This window comes from Henckelia pumila, unplaced genomic scaffold (genome assembly GCF_033568475.1).
Source record: "Henckelia pumila isolate YLH828 unplaced genomic scaffold, ASM3356847v2 CTG_517:::fragment_1, whole genome shotgun sequence".
Classification (NCBI taxonomy): domain Eukaryota; kingdom Viridiplantae; phylum Streptophyta; class Magnoliopsida; order Lamiales; family Gesneriaceae; genus Henckelia; species Henckelia pumila.
Window position 1 is genome coordinate 287438 of NW_027331853.1, and position 21322 is coordinate 308759.

Consider the following 21322-nt stretch of genomic DNA (forward strand, 5'->3'; position numbering starts at 1 on the left):
AAATGTATTTAAGACACTTTGGTTCAAAAATATAACAAAAGAAGTTTTCATCTTTCAGAATTCGAGAATTTTTCTCTGAAAATATTCAATTCTTAATAAGGTATCAATAGCTAGGTTTTGGCTCCTAGGGTTTGAATTCGAGAATGTTGGTGACTAATTCATTGATTTGAACATTAATGGCAAACAACACTAACTTCAACAATATTTTTTAGTTCTGTATATTCATCGATCCTCTGATACTCCTGGCATGATTCATTTGGTAAATGATAAGCTGATTGGAGTGGAAATTTATAGTTTCTGGAGCCTAGAAATGCCAAGTGCTCTCCGAGCAAATAACAAATTCCATTAGTAATGTTACATCGCATGAGTGGGAAAGTTGCAATGTATTTGTATTATCGTGTTTAATGAACATTGTCTCCAAATAATTTTTTGGAAGAATTGTCCATTCCTCTGATGCATATATTAGTTGTATGGGGAGATTTGAAGGAACAATTCGACAAAATTAATGGATCAAGGATCTTAAAAATATTGCACCTGAGAGATATATAGGTAGGTTCGGAAGCACCGAACCCTAGCAGCTGGAAATCGGAAACAAAGGGTGAGTTTGGACCTTCCGAACGTGTGATCGGAGCTTTCGAAGGTTAGGCGATGCGCACTTAGTGAGGTTTCACCAGCGTTTAGACACGCAATCGTATGCATGAGATCGTAACGTCCAAAGATGGGATTGGATCTTCCGATCAGTGCAGTCTAGAAACGTGGTTGGCATATGGAGAGCGGAGCAGATGGAGTGGGGATCGGAGCTTCCGATCGTCGCGTATAAATAAGGCATGCGAGGCTCATAATTTCCTTGTCAATTCACTACCTTTCTCTCCAATCTTAGTGTTTCTTGGGCATTTCCAGCCATATAGGCGAGGCCCAGGTGGTAGCAAGGAATTTCCAAAGCCGCAGCGGAGCTGTGCCTAGGATTTAGAGCCTTCGACAGCAAAAAGCTAACGATGGACACAGTATAACCCTAGATCCCTAATAGCATTAGGGAGTATCTATTGGCCTAGTTAAGGCTTTTAGATTAGTAATAGTGATATGGTAAATATTGGCTTGTAGGCTTGGACCCTAAACTGGTGCTAGTAGGACTATCTTAGTGAGGTACATATGTACTGACTGAGATAGCCAGTGAGTATGCATGTTTATATGTTGCATTTTATATTTTATGATACATGTTTTAATGCTTTGATATATTATGCTGCAAATGCATATTCATGTTGAGTCGTGCCTCCTTCGAGATAGCCTTTGTAGTAGGGTCGCTCAGACCTATATTTCTTGTTATATCGTTAGACACCGGGAGACACTGTGATGACGGAGATTGATGCTACGGTGATCATGACGAGTGTGTGGATGTACCCAGATGAGTTGACCCCAGATGGTACTACATGTTTATTGGCGCCTAGACTGAGCAGGACTTGTGATGACCAGTACCCCGTCATTTGCATACATCACACTACGTTTGTATACTCGTGCTTATCGTATTGAGCTTAGTCGCTCACGTCCTGTGTTTTGTTTCTTGGACACCCTACTCGACGAGGCAGTCTCAGGTTGGACGACGTCGGTGGGTCGAGATAGGGTTGAGAGTTGGAGTTGGAGTTGGAGTTGGAGTTGTGGTCGTAGTGAGTTAATTTTTGTTAGTTCAGTGGTGTTGGGGGGTTATAGTCAAAATGGTCCTGTAAGTTTACCCATTTTGTGTTATGATCCTGTAAGTATTTAATTTTGAATTTTGGTCCTATAAGTTAAGTTATAATTGGTTTTTAGTCCTTTTTTCATAGAGTGTTGACGTGACATCAAAAAATGCTGACGTAACAACTAAAAATACTTTAGTAGCATTGAGAAATGATGATGTGTTTGTTGTGACATCAACAATTAAATGCTATGTTTTCAAAATCGGACTGTACCGACTGGTTCAACCGGTTCGATCCGAAACCGATCACTGATTTGATCCGAAACACTTTCAAAAATTATTTTAATGGTTGAACAAGCAGAACTGGTCAAGAATCGGAAAATTGGTTTTTTGATTTTTTTTTTTTAAAAAAAATAGTTTTTTTATTTTAAAACCTTAATTTAATATTTTTTTTATATATATATGATTATTTGAAATTTTTTCTTCGTTAAAAATATTATTTATTAATATTAAAGTTTATAATTTTTTTGAATATATTTATATAGTTAATTAGTTTTCAAACTACGATAAATATATATTTTTTTATTTATATAAATTTTTTAGGTTTTTATAATTTAAAATATATTATTAATTATATTATATAAACGATTTTCCAATCCGACTGTTCGGTTAAAACATTCCAACCATTTTGATCATTTTTTAAGTTAGATCGGTTTAATCATTGGTTCGGTTATAAATTAAAAAACATTGCTAAAATGAAAAAGGACTAAAAACCAAAATATAACTAAACTTACAGGACCAAAACCTAAAATTGAATACTTACAGGACCAAACCACAAAACAAGCAAACTTACAGGACTATTTTGGATATTATCCCGTGATGTTGGTATTGATTTTCGATTCGGTTGTATTAACAGTATCTATACCGCTTTTGGTTTTAGTCATCGGTTGTATTCCGCTGGTTTGGTTTGTAAACCCAGTTTTAGTTTTTGCTATTTAATTCGCTTATCGGTTTGCTTAAGTTATTTTTCTTGCATGCTTATTAAATCAAGTAGTAGATTATTCGGGAAGGGTCACAAGAAAGATTTTTTATTTTTCATATACATCATATTATTACTATATCATATCAATTGACATTTATTTTTTAAAATATTATTGAACTATAAAAAATATACATTTATTATGAAAATTAAACTTAATATTATTTTGAAGGTTTTTAGTACAAATAGATGGAGTGATAAATTAATAAATCATTATATTAATTAATACAATTAAGTACTTTATGACTCCGAAGTTAATAAATTATTATATTAAATATCATTGAAGAACTCGGGTTAATTCTTATAAAAAAAAAGGAGAAATTGAAAATATATAATAAATTGAAACTCTTAGCAATTTAATAATTTGTTTGTACTTCTCATATCAAAGTTTACTTTGATTGTTATATTGTGACGTGAAATGAACCGTATTGTCATCTAATAAATAATTATAATAAAAAAAATATTTTCCCGACAATAAATATAAAGAAGGTGAATAAAAAGACCATGTATGGTTTAAAAAAATAATAATAATAACCATGTATCAAACGTCCAATTTAAGAAGAATAATTTGTGAGAATACTAAACAATGACCTACGCCCGAAGACTGGGTCAAAATTTTCTTTTCTCCTAAATCTTCCAAAGACACTAAAAAATCTCCTTCCACAAAGAAAATCTAATCAATGCGAAATTAGACGTTTTATACATGGTCTTTTTATTCACCTTGATCAATCGATTGTCATCTATTTTTTCCAAGACGAAAATTTATTGAATCAAAAAATTATTTTCCATGGCTAAAATAAATATAGAATATAATAATAATAATAATAATAATAATAATAATAATAATAATAATAATAATAATAATAATAATAATAATAATAATAATAATAAACCATCAATCAAAAGTCCTCTTAAATTAACATGTAATGTATCAAAGTAAGCATCATCCAAGAATAAACGCCGGCGCTTAACTAATCTCAACTTATGATGATAATCTAAACAATGACCCTACGGGAGAAGACTCTCAAAAGTCTCCGTCCACGAGAAAATCTAAATCTATATATATATATATATATATATATATATATATATATATATATATATATATATTATGAGATTTGATCCCCCGCACCCTAGGGTGCGGGGAATCCGTGCACACCCCGATCTCAAAAAAATTCCGATTCACTTGAAATTTTCACGGTAGGATCGTTTAAAAAATACGAATCCAACGGTATATCATATGCTACAAATTTCAATCTCGATGGCCGAAATCGTGAAGATGGCCGGAAATGGGGTTAAATGTGCAGTTTTTTGTCATCTTCACGATTCCGGCCATTGAGATTGAAATTTGTAGCATATGATATATCGTTGGATTCGTATTTTTTAAACGATCCTACCGTAAAAATTTCAAGTGAATCGGAATTTTTTTGAGTCGGGGTGTGCACGGATTCCCCGCACCCTAGGGTGCGGGGGATCAAATCTCATTATATTATATCCTTTCTATTTATCCCTAGCTGTTTCAATCCCAGGTTCTTGTTCGAGACGTACAGCTTCATCGATACATTTTCATCTCATTAACGAAGGCGAAAATGGAAGCACAGACTCTTGAATCAATTTTGGTGTCAAGCGATTGCGATTTTGTGATCGGAAAAGATGGTGCCCAGGTACTACGTAATATAGGGATAATTGCATACACTACTCCTCTAATAGCTAAAAATCACTTATGAAAAAAGAATAGTACTTATACTCAGAATTTGAAAATACAAGGGATCAACAGACGTACGCAAGGGGTTTTCGATACTGGGTTGCATATATTATTTTCCTTATTAATTAATTTCTATTTTTTTTTTGGGGGGGGGGGTTAGATTCCAGTGCGTGATCTTGTTGGGAAAACCGTGCTTATATACTTCTCGGCCCATTGGTGTCCCCCTTGCCGTGCCTTCCTACCAAAGCTCGTAGAAGCTTATCAGAAGATGAAAGAACAAGGCAAAGAAGTTGAAGTGGTGTTCATTTCAAGTGACAGAGACCAAACTTCCTTCGACGAATTCTTCTCGTCCATGCCATGGCTCGCTATCCCATTCGGCGATCAAAGGAAGCCGTCGTTGAGCCGCTTGTTCGAGGTGCATGGCATCCCCAAGCTCGTCGCCATCGGCCCATCAGGCCAGACCATCACAACCAAAGCTAGGGAACTTATCACGAGTCGCGGCGCCGAAGCGTATCCCTTCAACGACTAATTAAGGTAGTGTTTGGAAGATCTTCTACGAAGCAGTATTTTTCAACTTTTACTTCATAAAATTTTGAAATTTTGAGATATTTTGTAAAAGAAAAGTCGAAAAATGCTTCTTAGAAGCTCTCCAATATACTACCTAACGGCTCAAAGGATTCATAAATTTGCAGCTGCCATGCAAATTAAGGTATGATTTTCAAGTTTTAATAAATTTGCAGTTATAATAAGAAAATAAGGAATAAATTTGCAGTTGCTTCATTGTGATGTAGTACTCTAATATCCTCGATGTTATATACCGTGAGATTGTAATGGAATGTTTATTTGTATTATGTATTTATGTTACACACACAGAGGTAAGTCGTGCAATAAATAATAATTTCATCGTTTTATGAAAAAAAAAATGATACGATAACAATAACAATATATATATATATATATATAGAATATGATGTTTTACTATTTCACTTTAATCATATTTTATATAAAACGTTTGTAGTTATTAATTAAGTATATAATACCTGTCAAAAAAATAAGTATATAATCAAGAAAGAGATATCATTACTTATTAAAAAGTATTCAAACTTAATAAAATAATAATTGCGGGAAAGTATGCTAAAAATATAAATTCATTTTATTTTTTCCCAAACTAACATTATAAATAGGGCTGGGATACCGAGCTTAAATACCGACTTTTCGTGATACCGTACCGAACTTTTTTCGAAATATAGACATTTTTTTGATATATTGAATTTTTTTTCGGTATTTATACGGTACCAATATGAATTTTTTCCATACCAACATTTTAAAATTTCGATATCGGTACCGGTATGAATTTTTTCATGCCAATATTTTTTATACGGTATACCGAAAACCCACCCCTAATTATAAGTTGCACAAAATTTTTTGTGAAACGGTCTCACGGGTCAATTTCGTGAGACTGGTCTTTTATTTGGGATACCCATTAAAAATTTATTTTTTATGTCAAAGGTATTACTTTTTATTGTAAATATGGGTAGGGTTGACCCGTCTCATAAGAGACCTACTCATAAATTTATGCATCTCGAGAAAATTGGGTGATTGGCAACTTCCTGAGTGGAATGTGTCCCTTTTTTGTGAGTACTTTTGACCGGTATAGTGAGCTCGGGGACTCTTGACTTGGTATAGTGAGTCCGAGTACTCTTGGCCTTGTAGAGTACACCTGAGTCAGATGGTCTACATGCACTCCAACACGAAAATTGTATTGGTCACGTCAAAAGGGTTTTCGACGTGACCAGTCCAATACTCAAGTCATTGAGATATTCATGCAGAACGAAAGAGAATGCTTGAGAAAATGACTAAATGAGTATTAAGAGTGTTTGTGAGAATGAATTGATCTCCCTTATTTTACCTCCGTCGGGTGTATTTATAGGATACCAAGGTCGGTGACCATCCTAAGATACTCGGGTAGTGGCCACGATGCAGGGACGTGGCCCACATCTCGGCCTCAGCACGATCTTGTGAACATGGGGGAACGTGCCCCGGAATCAGATACCAAGGGGTTTGAAAATTTATGTCTATTCATTGTAATCAAAACACCTGCTGACGTGTCGTTTATCTATTGGATGTAGAGGATGTCACCTCAGTGGTGCTCATATAAGTACTGATCACGGTGATTGCTGATCACACATAAAGTGAATATATATATATATATATATATATATATATATATATATATATATATATACGTATGTGTGTGTGTGTAGAGGTTTAATCTCTTGAGCAACCACTGTAGGTACCTACGTGAATACCGGCTGATGTGAAGTCTTGTACATTCAATAAATGCATGTCACATCAGTCGATATTCACATAGGTACCCACGATGGGTGTTGTTGTGACCCATCTCGAATCACCTACTAAACAATTTTATATCATGCAATTAACTTAAATAAAACGTAAGCAGATAAACAACAGAAATAACTTGAACATAGTTATACAACCTCATCGAAGAAACAATATGTAAATACCAAATGTGATATAACCATATCGAAAGTCATAGTACTAAAACTGAAACATTACATGAACCAAGATCGTTACTCCCAAAAGTGCTTCTCTGCCACCTCTGCGCCCGCTCTCGCTAGGTCCATCCAACCTAAGGTCTACCTCGTGAAATGGGGTTTCCAAAACAAAGATCAAGGATTCTGGCGATAAAAATGCTTAGTATGAGAGTATTGTTAGTATACAATTATATGTGCATGTGCCCGCGTCGATGTTGAAAATAAAATTATATGTATAAAAATCTAAAAAATTTTTAAAACAAAATAAAAATTATAATATATTGTTGAATCCGATATTTTGGTGATAACAAACAACAACTCATTGTATAGGAATGTGCTGCCAACCATTGTATTTCAGGAATCTACTACAACTTCTACCGGAAGCTTGTCAACCGCCTTTGCTCTCGACCGGCTGAAGTCACAAGCCTATCGACTGGCTATCAAAACCAGCAGAGGATAAATCTATCTACCGGAAGCTTGTCAACCGCCTTTGTCTCTCGACCGGTTGAAGTCACAAGCTTATCGACTGGTTATTCAAACCAGCAGAGGACAAATATCTCTACAGGTAGAATGCCAACTGCTTATCAGGATATCTCAAGACAAGTACCTGTGACAAGATGTTCTTTGCAAGATCTTTTATTAAAAGCAGAACCGGCGTGTCAGAAGATATGTTGACTCCTGCAATCGAGACAACAGGTTGCACCAAAATGGCAAAAACACAGAATGACTACAGATAAAGCATTCGACCGTTTATTCCAGTTTTGGACCCTGGAAGTTGTCTGCAGTGTACGATCTTCATGCAGAATCATCAATGCATTTATGAGCATTAAATGTGCATTCAATGCAGCATCAGAACGTTCAAAATAAAGACGTTGATGATTGACCTATATAAAGGGAAGATTGCTCAAGAAGTGAGACAACAACAACAAAGAGAGACAAGCAATTCAGAAAAATCTCAATCAACTCAATCACTTGAATAATATCAGAAGTCCTCATCTGATATACTTGAGCACACTTACAAGATCATTCATTTGCTGCTCAAATAAACTCTCGCCTACAGTTTACATATCTGATCGTCAAGGATCATCCTAGGGTTTTCAAGCCTCTCGACCGCTCTGCAGTTTGAGAAGCTCAACTCAACTATACTCATTGTTGAAGAGAATTGAAGCTACTCTGAAAGCTTCCACCAGTCTGATAAGAACTGAGAATCTTATCTGTGTAAATCTAGGAGTTTTGGATTAGGCATTAGATAAGTCCTAAGTCTGAAGTGGGTGTATTACAAGACGTTGTAATAACCAAAGTCTTCTAGTGAATTCCTTCCTAAGTGGAAGAAGGGGAGACGTAGAAGGATTAAGCCTTCGAACTTCCATAAATCGTGCCTTAGTCTTTACTGCTATTTATCTTACATTCTGCTCATACATTGCATTATAAACTTTGCATCACTAAAACCTCTGAACTATTTCCGCACTATTTAAGTTGTTCAAACCGTTTTAGAAGTTGAGAAAACAGATTAAGTGAACTAAACCTCACTTGATCATTTTGAAGAAGAAGAAGAAAAGTTTCAGAGTGTATTCACCCCCCCCCCCCCCTCTACCCTCTGAACCGATCCCAACAAGTGGTATCAGAGCGGGTTCCTTTCTCAACTGCTGATCTGAAGTTTTAAAATCATGACTTCTTTCAACAGAATTCCTATGTTTTCTAAAGAAGAGTATGATGATTGGAAAATTCGCATGCAGGCACATCTTGCAGCACAGGATGATGACATGCTATATGTCATAACAGACGGTCCTATCAAAATTATGAAGGTCAACCCAGCTCTAGCCGATGGTGCAGGACAAATGATTGAGAAACCAAGAGCTGAGTGGACCACTGAGGACAAAAAGAAGGCCAATCTTGACAATGTGGCCCGGGACATCCTATACAAAACACTGGATAAGAATATGTTCAGCAAAATCAAGTCATGTTCCACAGCAAAGGAGATTTGGGAGAAGCTCACTCAGCTATGTGAAGGGAATGACCAGACAAAGGAAAACAAGCTCACTTTGGCCATTCAAAAATATGACAACGCCAAAATGAAGCCAGGGGAAACCATGGCTGAATTTGATGAACGGTTCAGTAGTATCATCTGTGATCTTATTGCTTTAGGTAAAACTTATACTAACCGTGAAATTGCTGTGAAGGTTATGAGAGCTTTACCCAAAGAATGGGAGATCAAGACAGTGGCCATGAGAGAGTCAAAAGACTTAAGCAAGGTTGAACTGCATGATCTCTTTGCAGATCTCAAAGCCTACGAGTTCGAGCTCAACATGAGAACAGAAGATGAACCATCTACTTCTCAACCAACCAAGGCCTTAACCTCAACCGTGATATGTCCACCGGTCGAGGAAGCTCCAAAGAGATCAGCTGAGCAAATCAGCAATGAAGCCATGACACTCTTTGTCAAGAAATTTGGTAGATTTATGCGTAAAAACAATTCTAAATTTAAAAATTATCATAAATCGGACCATACAAAGGATGGTCCTACTTGTTTTAACTGTGGCAAGTCAGGCCACTTCATTGCAGACTGCACCAAGCCTAAGAACAATGATCAGAAGCAATTCTCCGAAAGAAGAAGGGGTAAGGAGGATAAAAGGACGTTTAGAAAAGGAAGAGACCAAAGGGTTCTAGTAGCAGACGAAAGCAAAAGCAAGTGGGCTGAGTCTGACTCTGACAACTCCAATACCGGAAGCTCTTCAGATGACAGCGATGATGAAAAAGTGGAATGTCTTATGGCCGACATCGAAGAAGAAGCTGAGGAGGTATTTGACTTTGGCTCACCTGAACTTATTCACAGTGATTTAGTTACTGCTTTACACGAAATGGCTAATGAATACAAAGCATTATCCAAGGAGTTCGAGGAAGTAAAGGCAGAAAGAGCTGACCTAAAAGATAAGTCAAGCAAATCAAGCTGCATGCAGCAAAAAGAGCTTGATGGTCTTAAGGTCAAGCTAAGTCTGCTGGCTACTGAGAACGACACCTTGAAAAGAGTATTCCAAGCTACCTTGATTGAGAATAAAAAACTACTTGAAACCATTAAGGCTTGGAATAAATCTTCTGTAACCATTGACAAGATTCAAGAAATCCAAAGACCGGTACATGATAAAACCGGTCTAGGGTTTGGAACAAATGAACAGTCTATGGAATCATGTATTCAGTCAAGCCTGGACAAAGGCAATCTTAACAAAATAAGATTTGTCAGGTCCAGCACGATATATGAACACGATAAGTGCAGCTTTGACAAAAATCAGAAAGTATCTAACGAACGAAGCTCTAAGCATAGAGGGCTGGGATATGTGGATCCCCAGACCTCTAATCAAAGAGGAACTTGGATCAAACCAAAACCTAATGAAAGAAGAAAGGGAAACCAATCTAATTTCAAAAGGCCATGGAATGAGTCTAACTACTCTAAGAAAAGATGGTCAAAGGAGAAGCCTTACCAGTACTTTAATTGCAGGCCAGTTCAAAAGAGGTACAGGCTAACTGATGAAAATCAAAAAGGCAAGCAGCACACAGCAACCTCACAAGCACACACATTTACTGCCTATCGACCGCACAGATTTCTGGACACACACACGGGCAAACCTGTAAGGGTGTTCCAGGTGCGGGTCCCGAAAGGGCTAATCCGACCTGGACCCTACTAGATATGGGTACCAAAAGTTCTTCACTCTTTGCAGGTACTAAAAGTCCAAACGGGCGAGAAAACCACTTCTATCAAGGACACTACCTGGTATTTAGATAGCGGTTGCTCACGACACATGACAGGGAATCCAGAACTTCTAACAGAAGTGGTGTTGTGCAAAGGACCAAAGATCAGCTTTGGAGACAACTCCAAAGGTAAAACCGTGGGTAAGGGTAAGATTATCCATGGTAACATCATTATTAAAGATGTGTTACTTTTTGACAAACTATGCTATAATTTGATAAGTATTAGTCAACTATGTGACAATGATCATTCGGTCGAGTTTCACAAACACACTTGCCTCATAAAAAATGACAAAGGTGAGACTCTTATGACCGGTGTACGAGACCTAAACACCTACAAGGTAAACTGGTCTTGCTCACATATTTCTTCACCTACTTGTCTTACTGCTCATCATGATAAACATTGGTTGTGGCATAAGCGGTTAAATCATCTAAATTTTAAGTCCATTTTTAACTTGAGGAAGCATGATTTGGTTTCTGGTCTGCCCGAAGGAGATTTTATAAAAGACAAAGTTTGTCCTGCTTGTCAACTAGGAAAGCAGGTGAGAGCAACCTTTAAAAATAAAGGGTGTATGTCTTCTTCCAAATGTTTAGACTTACTTCACATGGACCTATTTGGTCCTATACCAGTAAGAAGCATAGGGGGAATGAGATATGCTCTTGTTGTTATTGATGACTTTTCTCGATTTACTTGGGTCATCTTTCTCTCTTCAAAAGATCAAACTGCACCTCACCTGTTTAAGCTTTTTAAACGCTTGCAAAATGAACAATCTACTGTGATAGATAGAATCAGGAGTGATAGAGGGACTGAATTTTTAAACACCACTCTTATGACTTATCTAGATGATCAGGGAATCAAGCATGAGTTGTCAGCTGCTAGATCCCCACAGCAAAATGGGGTGGCTGAAAGAAGGAACCGTACTTTAAAAGAAGCAGCCAGAACTATGATTGCTGATTCAAATGTTTCTCAAAGGCTTTGGGCAGAAGCAGTTAACACAGCTTGCTATACTCAAAACAGATCTATGATTAATAAACGATTTAACAAAACTCCATATGAGATCTGGAATGGCACAAAACCTGATATTTCATACTTCAAAATTTTTGGATGCAAATGCTTTATCCACAACAATGGCAAAAACCATTTGACAGCCTTCGATGCCAAAGCAGACGAAGGAACTTTTATTGGTTACTCAGCCGTTAGCAGAGCTTATCGAGTGTTCAATCAAAGATCACTAACGGTCGAGGAAACCATTCATGTTGTTTTTGATGAATCTACTCTTTGTACAGAACAAACTCAAGGGAGCATAAATGATCTGAGTCATAGACTGGAAAACACAAATCTACAGGAAGAGAGTGACAGTGATCTATATCCTCCAAAGAAGGATGATCCAGTTCCCTCTACCGGGTGTGATCAAACAAGGCCAGAAGTGGATCCACCGGTTGATAACAATCCTCCAGCCAATGATGATCCAGTAAACGAGGACGTTCATCAACCAATTGATGACAACCCTTTAGGGAATTATTTTAGGTGGAACAAAGATCATCCACCTGGGTTGGTCATAGGTGACCCTTCTGCTCCTCGAAAAACACGTGGTCAAATGATTAATGAATTCTTGCATGCAGCTTTCATATCTCAGGTAGAGCCCAAGAAAATAGATGAAGCTCTATCAGATGCCAGCTGGATTGAAGCTATGCAAGAAGAGTTGAATCAATTCACCCGCAACAATGTTTGGCATCTAGTTCCTCGACCGAAAAATCAAAATGTGATTGGAACTAGATGGGTGTTTCGTAACAAGCTCGATGAACATGGCACTGTTGTGCGTAACAAAGCTCGACTTGTTGCTCAAGGATTCAGACAAGAAGAAGGCATAGACTTTGAGGAATCCTTCGCGCCAGTTGCAAGACTAGAAGCAATCCGCATCTTTCTTGCTTATGCAGCCTTCAAGAATTTTAAAGTTTATCAAATGGATGTGAAGTCTGCATTCCTCAATGGTCTACTTCAAGAAGAAGTGTACGTTGAACAACCACCAGGTTTTGTCAATCCTACTCATCCTCAATATATCTATAAACTTGACAAAGCTCTCTATGGATTAAAACAAGCACCGCGTGCTTGGTATGACGCATTACTAAAATTTTTACTGGAACATGATTTCCAAATTGGAACGGTCGATAAGACCCTGTTTAAATTTGTAAAAGGTGATCATGTGTTACTAGTACAAATTTATGTTGATGACATTATATTTGGGTCAACTAACCCCAAGTTGTGCTCAAAGTTCTCTAAACTGATGCAGGAGAAGTTTGAAATGAGCATGATGGACGAGCTAAACTTCTTTCTTGGACTTCAAGTGAAGCAACTTGAAACTGGAATATTCATCAATCAGTCCAAGTATGCCAAGGAATTGGTAAAGAAGTTTGGAATGGAACAATGCTCAACTGTATCTACCCCCATGAGTACATCAATTAAGCTTGATAAAGATGAAGGGGGAATTCCGGTCGAGGTAACCATGTATCGAGGCCTTATTGGTTCACTGCTCTATTTGACTGCCAGTCGACCGGATATCATGTATTCAGTTTGTTTATGTGCTAGATTTCAAGCTGCACCTAAGCAATCTCATTTCATTGCTACCAAACGAATACTTAAATATATTAAAGGAACTACTAATGTGGGTCTTTGGTATCCCAAAGATTCAAATCTCAATCTTATTGGCTATTCAGATGCAGATTATGCAGGTTGTAGAATTGATCGCAAAAGTACAAGTGGCACATGTCAATTCCTTGGAGATAGACTAATTTCGTGGTCAAGTAAGAAGCAGACATCAATTGCTACCTCGACCGCCGAAGCAGAATACCTTGCTGCTGGCAGCTGTTGTGCTCAAATACTCTGGATTCAACAGCAGCTTAATGATTATGGGATTCGGTCGAGTGAAGCTCCAATCTACTGTGACAATACAAGTGCCATAGCCATCACTCACAATCCAGTGATGCACTCTAGGACAAAGCACATTGATGTCAGGCATCACTTTATCCGAGATCATGTCTTAAAGAAGGAAATCAGGCTGGAATACATCTCTACCGATCAGCAAGCAGCAGACATATTCACCAAGCCTCTACCGGACGCTAAGTTTTCATATTTTCGAAATATTCTTGGCTTAGTAGATTTAAGTTAGTATGCATGTGTTTAGGGGGAATGATTGTCAATATGACATTAATAGATTAGCTGTTACGTTGCCATAAATATTGGCATATCATCCGCCTTTAACTAGTCTCTGACAGGCTTCGTACTAGCAGCTTGGTGCTTTGAACCAAATGACATTAATTGGGCGCCGTGATTATGCTCTTCAAAACTTTTTGAATTTCAAAAATACTTTTCATGACGTCACCCTATGGCCCATAGGTTCCTATATATACTTCTTTACACTCGTATATCAATCTTTCACCTTTGCTAAAAGCTTTCATATTGTATTAAACGCATCATCGAATTACTCTCTAGATTTTGCTTACTCTCTGCTCGAGTTCTTATCTACAGCTATCATGTCGATCCAGAAGACTTGCCTCGCAATCAACTTTGATTCCGTTGTTAAGGCAAACAACGCAGGAATATCTGAGGTCTTCACCATGCTTGAAGCCTCTGGACTGAAGAAATTTCTGGAATGCAGCGCCATCTGCGATTTGCCTGTTTTGAAGGAGTTCTTCGCAACCGCTCAAATCGAGCATGGGACTATCAAATGCTTGATCAAGACAGAGGTCTACTCCTTCAATCAGAAGTTCTTCGCCAGCACATTTGATCTGCCCTCCAGGGGTTTGACAAAATGCACGGATCTTCCAGATGGTAACTGCTCTTATTGGTTGAAGGAGTTCTCAACTACTGATGCTCCGATCAAACTGCCGGCCCAGAAGACATCTCTCAAAGCTCCATTCAGGCTACTGACTAATATCGTGGCCAAGAATCTTCTGGCCAAGGCTGGATCTTACGACAAGGTGACGCTGGAGAAATTTCAATACATGGCTTGTATTGCCTCCAAGATCAACATAAACTGGTCAGACATTCTGTTCAATATTCTATGTGAAATGATCAGGGGCAAAGGGCAATCCGAGGGATTTGCTTTGCAAATCTGCCACATCTTGGGCGTCCTTGGAGTGGACTTTTCCAAGACTGAGCCTCTGCATCCCACCAAATGGCTCAACAAGTCTACGATTCTCAAATTCCTGAACAAGAAAGAGACTGCGGTCGACACCTTGCCCTCAACCGCAAAGGTTATTGCTATCCCTCAACCGCTTTCAACGGTTCCGGTCGTGGCCAAACCAGTCCATACCAAAAAGTCTGCCAAGCGTCAACTGATCATCGAATCTGACTCTGAAGATGAATCACGTGAGAATGTTCCACTGATTCAAGCTTTCAGCAAGTCATCCCCTTCGGTCTCCAAAGCAGCTGTGTCATCCACGCCTGCAGGCGAGAAGAAGAGGCAGCACAAGAAGCTAAAGTCTCTTTCTGGACTTGCTCCTACCCTGCCAACGGTCGAGACTACTACCGTTGTTGCTTCTACTGCTCCTCGTCCTACAAAGGGTGTGATAATCCGGGAAGGTGCCTCATCAGCTCCTGAGGTCACTCTAGCTGATCCCAAAGAAAAAGGGAAAGGTGTGATGATTTACACACCCAAGGCTCAACCAGCAGCTACGATAGAACTCAATGTGATCATCTCTCACGTGCTCCGTACTGTCAAGCGTCATCTACAACGTTTTGACAGATGGCATCACTCCCGCACTCACTTGACACTCGCTCAAATATTTCCTAAATGGAAATCTCTAAACGTCATTGAGCAGAAGATGCTTCTATTTGCTGATACTGAAGACATCGTGGAGGCTCTGGGAAGAAGACATCTCATAGACTTGAAGCTTCGAGGAAGCCTGCTATCTCTGCTAATTAATGAGCGTGTCAAGAATTTCAAATCCAAGAGTCCTACCGCTGCCGATGACTTTGTGATTTTGACTGGACTACAGGATAGTCTACGTCAAATCACTCAACTACTTCAGCACTTCCAAGCTCTCAACAATGTCAAAACACCAGCTTCAGCAGCCTGTTTACAAGCTTATGTGCTGGAAGCACAAGTGATGATGAAAACCTTTCTCACTCAAGATCAGGGTGAAGAAGACGTCTATGCTCTCCCTTCTTCAGATGGGATTCTGACCGATCTCATCACTGCTGACCTCTTTCAATCATCTGCTCTAAGATCGAGTGTGGCAGCATCTTCATCGGTCGACCCCTCCTCAACCGCAGTCCAAGCAGTTACTCAACCGGAAGCAGTTGTGATTGCTCACTCCTCTCCAGTGACGACCGCTCACACTTCTCCCGGTCATTCACAAGATGTTTTAGAAGTGGTTGCACAAGAGATACCTGTCACCTCTGTGACAGAGGCTCCTTGCAGTAGTGAAGCAACAGTGCCCCCAACGGAGATATCAAGCACTATTGTATCACCTGCATCTCCAGAACAGCAAGTGACTGATGCTGATCCAGCACTTCAACCGTCTCCATCTACTGAAAAGTTTATGGAAGATCTCATTATGGATGAACCAAGTGCTGATCCTGGTACTCCACCAACCATATTGGCTGCAGTCGAAACTATTACATCTCCAACTGTACCATTATTGGAAGGTCCATCGGGTAGCTCTCCAGCCAGTTCACCCGCACCACATCATCGTGAGTCTAGCCCGGTTTCACCAAGAAATGACCCAGAAGGGCAAATGCTTCAGACTGATGATTCTTTAATTGAAGCCATGGCCGCAGCTCTAGATCATACCTTGATAAATCGGCTTCATGAGCTCATGCAAACGGTTAGGTCCTTCTCTCAAGACATAACAAACTCATCCTTATCGGTCGATAATTCACGCCAGACGATGATTCGGCATTTCGAGACCGTGTCTCGAGACCTTGCTCGTCTGTCCACAGAGATCACTAATCATCATCGCACTCAAATCAACACGCTCTCTACCGTCTCCGAACAAGTTATCCGATCCGAAAACCGCCTTCATAAGCAGTTGAATGATCGGATGAACACTATGCAAGCCACTCTACTTGCTCAAATCGATGCAAAAATAGACACTATGCAAGCCTGCCTTGGCACTCAACTCACTGAGGTCATCCTTCGACTCAACCAAGGTGATGCCAAAAAGGGGGAAGAAGAGCAACGTAGAGCAGCAGAGGCAAGAAGACGTGAAGAAGAGTCCAAAAGAAAAGAAGAAGCCGACAGAAGAAGAAGAGAAGGCGATAGGTCAGGAGGAGCCAGTTGGTTCAAAAGATGAACAACTTATCTCTTCTTTACTTATCGTAGCTGCATCTTATTTTTTTCTGTAGGTGTAATAAAAATGCTTATTGTACTTAATGAAATTCATTCTCTCAATGAAGTTCATTTTAATGCTTTCATATTGTTCTTGGAGCACTTAAGTTTTGTCATCACCAAAAAGGGGGAAATTGTTGAATCCGATATTTTGGTGATAACAAACAACAACTCATTGTATAGGAATGTGCTGCCAACCATTGTATTTCAGGAATCTACTACAACTTCTACCGGAAGCTTGTCAACCGCCTTTGCTCTCGACCGGCTGAAGTCACAAGCCTATCGACTGGCTATCAAAACCAGCAGAGGATAAATCTATCTACCGGAAGCTTGTCAACCGCCTTTGTCTCTCGACCGGTTGAAGTCACAAGCTTATCGACTGGTTATTCAAACCAGCAGAGGACAAATATCTCTACAGGTAGAATGCCAACTGCTTATCAGGATATCTCAAGACAAGTACCTGTGACAAGATGTTCTTTGCAAGATCTTTTATTAAAAGCAGAACCGGCGTGTCAGAAGATATGTTGACTCCTGCAATCGAGACAACAGGTTGCACCAAAATGGCAAAAACACAGAATGACTACAGATAAAGCATTCGACCGTTTATTCCAGTTTTGGACCCTGGAAGTTGTCTGCAGTGTACGATTTTCATGCAGAATCATCAATGCATTTATGAGCATTAAATGTGCATTCAATGCAGCATCAGAACGTTCAAAATAAAGACGTTGATGATTGACCTATATAAAGGGAAGATTGCTCAAGAAGTGAGACAACAACAACAAAGAGAGACAAGCAATTCAGAAAAATCTCAATCAACTCAATCACTTGAATAATATCAGAAGTCCTCATCTGATATACTTGAGCACACTTACAAGATCATTCATTTGCTGCTCAAATAAACCCTCGCCTACAGTTCACATATCTGATCGTCAAGGATCATCCTAGGGTTTTCAAGCCTCTCGACCGCTCTGCAGTTTGAGAAGCTCAACTCAACTATACTCATTGTTGAAGAGAATTGAAGCTACTCTGAAAGCTTCCACCAGTCTGATAAGAACTGAGAATCTTATCTGTGTAAATCTAGGAGTTTCGGATTAGGCATTGGATAAGTCCTAAGTCTGAAGTGGGTGTATTACAAGACGTTGTAATAACCAAAGTCTTCTAGTGAATTCCTTCCTAAGTGGAAGAAGGGGAGACGTAGAAGGATTAAGCCTTCGAACTTCCATAAATCGTGCCTTAGTCTTTACTGCTATTTATCTTACATTCTGCTCATACATTGCATTATAAACTTTGCATCACTAAAACCTCTGAACTATTTCCGCACTATTTAAGTTGTTCAAACCGTTTTAGAAGTTGAGAAAACAGATTAAGTGAACTAAACCTCATTTGATCATTTTGAAGAAGAAGAAGAAAAGTTTCAGAGTGTATTCACCCCCCTCTATCCTCTGAACCGATCCCAACATATATGTAATGTATAATCACATTACAATAATTTTTATTTTCCACTTATAATTTTTATTAAATACAAATAAAAATTATTTCCATATAATTTCAGTATGATTATTTTAATGTGATTTGATATATTATTACCGTTTGGTATGTATAATGAGATAAATATTATATAGATAAGTAATATAATGTAATAAAAAATAAATAAAAATGATAGTTAAAATAGTATTTGATTTGATTGATAGATTATAGTTTATTTGATTTGACTGATTACATTATATATAAACATGATAAATTATCATTTTGTACTTTTAACAATAAATAAAATATGAATAATGTTATTTATAAAGAGTAATATAGTAATTTAAATTCAATGATTTGATTGATGCAAGATAAATAATTAATGATTTGGTTGATGTAAAATAAATAATTAATAGATTATAAATAATATGAAGAGAAGAACGTGATATTGGATAAGATAAGTTATACATAGATTAATAATATAGGCTACCAAACGATAATTATAGTTATATATATATATATATATATATATATATATATATTTAAAAAATTTAGAATATTCCAGCTGCTAGTATAATATATGTTTGTGTCTGTGTGTGTGTGTTATATATTTATTGGGGATGTTATTATTTTTTATTTTTTTTTGAGAATATATATTGGGGATGTTGAAAGTAAACACATATGATTTATTGTCGGGACTAAAATTTAAGGTTGTGGTTTCAAATGTTTGATTCCTTCGCATGTTGTCCTTTTGTATCATCACAGACGCATGAAATCATTAATTATGATGTTGGACTGATAAATTTATTCACATGTTACTTTACGGAAAAAAATTTTTTACTTAATGTTTATTAAAATAATGTATCAATTAGGAAATAAAATTTAATCACCAGCAAAAGTGAATGATCGATTGCCCGGTTTGTCCCACACATACCATTTCATGGGATGCATTTGGTGACTTATTTACATTATATTAATTTAAAATATTTAACGAGATTATTGAAACTATGTCAATCGAAATAAAATAATTATAAATATTCAAAAATAATAGTGTACCAGATTAGACTCTTGGATAAATTTAGAGACTATTAATTAATTGAAATGTGATAGACAAATAAACATGTATTTGTCCAAATATCCATTTCAATAAGTACCATATGTATAATATCCAAATCATTGATCTGATGGTTTATATCTCAACACATATGCATAATTAATATTATAGAATTGACGTGACAAATCATGGGTTGTTAGATCTCCTATTATGGTACTATCCTTAAAGTAGGTTGAACTAAACCGTATTTGATATAGTGGAAAGCTAAAATGTACAAAAATTTAGGCATAGGTCTCATTCAATGAACTAATTAGGAAAGTTGTGTACTTAATTTGGAATTGTGAATTTTCCCAAAAACTCGTGTATTAAAAAAAAATATCACAAAATTAAAAAAGAAAATCATTTAAATAAAAAACAAAAAATTAAACCAATCTTCTAACAAATCCAACGACTACTATGGTGGATCCATACCTAATGTATTTCTCCTACATTGGTTGGAAAAAGATATTTGAATTGGTTAATAAAATGTTACAAGAAACTTTCATAACAACTTAGATTAATCGTTATGTGTGACAAGTGGTGGAGCCAGTCTTGGTACAGTGTGGGCACCCACACTTGCCCAAAAAATAATTATATATATATATATATATATATATATATATATATATATATATATATATATATATAGTTTTCTCCTCACGAGTCACAAATGTTGTATACTTGGATTAACGATTCTTTCAATTCGCATTACTTACTGTCAGTGTTCTAAAAGGATGCGCCTAGGAGCTAGACGGTTGCACACAGCCTCGATTTTCAGACAGTTGAATCTTCTGGGAGTTATTACATTAATTGGTCGTCTAGGCCGCCTAATCGTCGCCTAGACGCCTCAAAATGCGCCTAGGCAGCCGCTTAGATTAAGATATAAAATTTTATTTATTTTTTAAAATTTATTTTTTAAAAAAAAGATTAATTGACATATTTGTCTATCATTCGTATCGGATAAAAACGAGAAATATGAGATGTATTTCGAGTTGAATTCGATAACGAGAAATTATTGGAAAAATATTAAGATGAACAAGAATACTTAGATATTTAGACTTGAAAAAACACCACTTATGCAGGTGAATTAGAAAAAGAGTAATTACTGGAGAAATATTAAGATGAATTGTACTAAAATAATTAAATATTTAGGCTAAAAAGAAAAAACCGCCTAGGCGGCCGCCTATGCGTCTAGGCGCTAGGCGGGGGATGATCTCCGCTTACCGTCTACCTCTTTTTAGAACATTGCTTGCTGTTTCACCTTCCATATTATCTATAAAATCCAAAATTTCACCAAATTTTAGGTTCGTTTGTATTTTTTTCATTGTTAGTCAATCATTCAATTGTTTTTATATTTTGTGTCTTTTTTGCAATTGAAAATGAATTCATGCATATTTTTAGAATGTAGAATTTATATTTTTTATCAAAAAAATTTATTGTGGATTTTGTACGCGCTGTTCTTCGTCATGTTTTCTGCATTTTAATATCAAATAATAGATCGTGATACTAGTTATGTGTAGATTATGTTCGGACCATAGAAAATATTATTTTCGACTATCGATTAATCAGTACTTTTTTTTGTTTTATTAATTATAATACATCGATACCTACATTAAATAAAAATCCTAGTTCCGCCCTGTGTGTGGCCATATCAAGAAATCTGAAACCAATGTGCCACTCAAATTATAGATAATTGAAAATGAAGGGAAATAGGTAACAAA

The 21322-nt window shown here is 37.1% G+C and overlaps 1 long non-coding RNA gene across 1 annotated transcript; it reads left to right on the forward strand.

Moving 5' to 3' along the window:
• Positions 1-4204: 4204 nt before the first annotated feature.
• On the forward strand, positions 4205-5264 carry LOC140872965 (uncharacterized). Its single transcript, XR_012147951.1, has 2 exons — positions 4205-4372; positions 4574-5264. It is a non-coding gene; the product is annotated as an uncharacterized lncRNA (long non-coding RNA).
• Positions 5265-21322: the final 16058 nt, after the last annotated feature.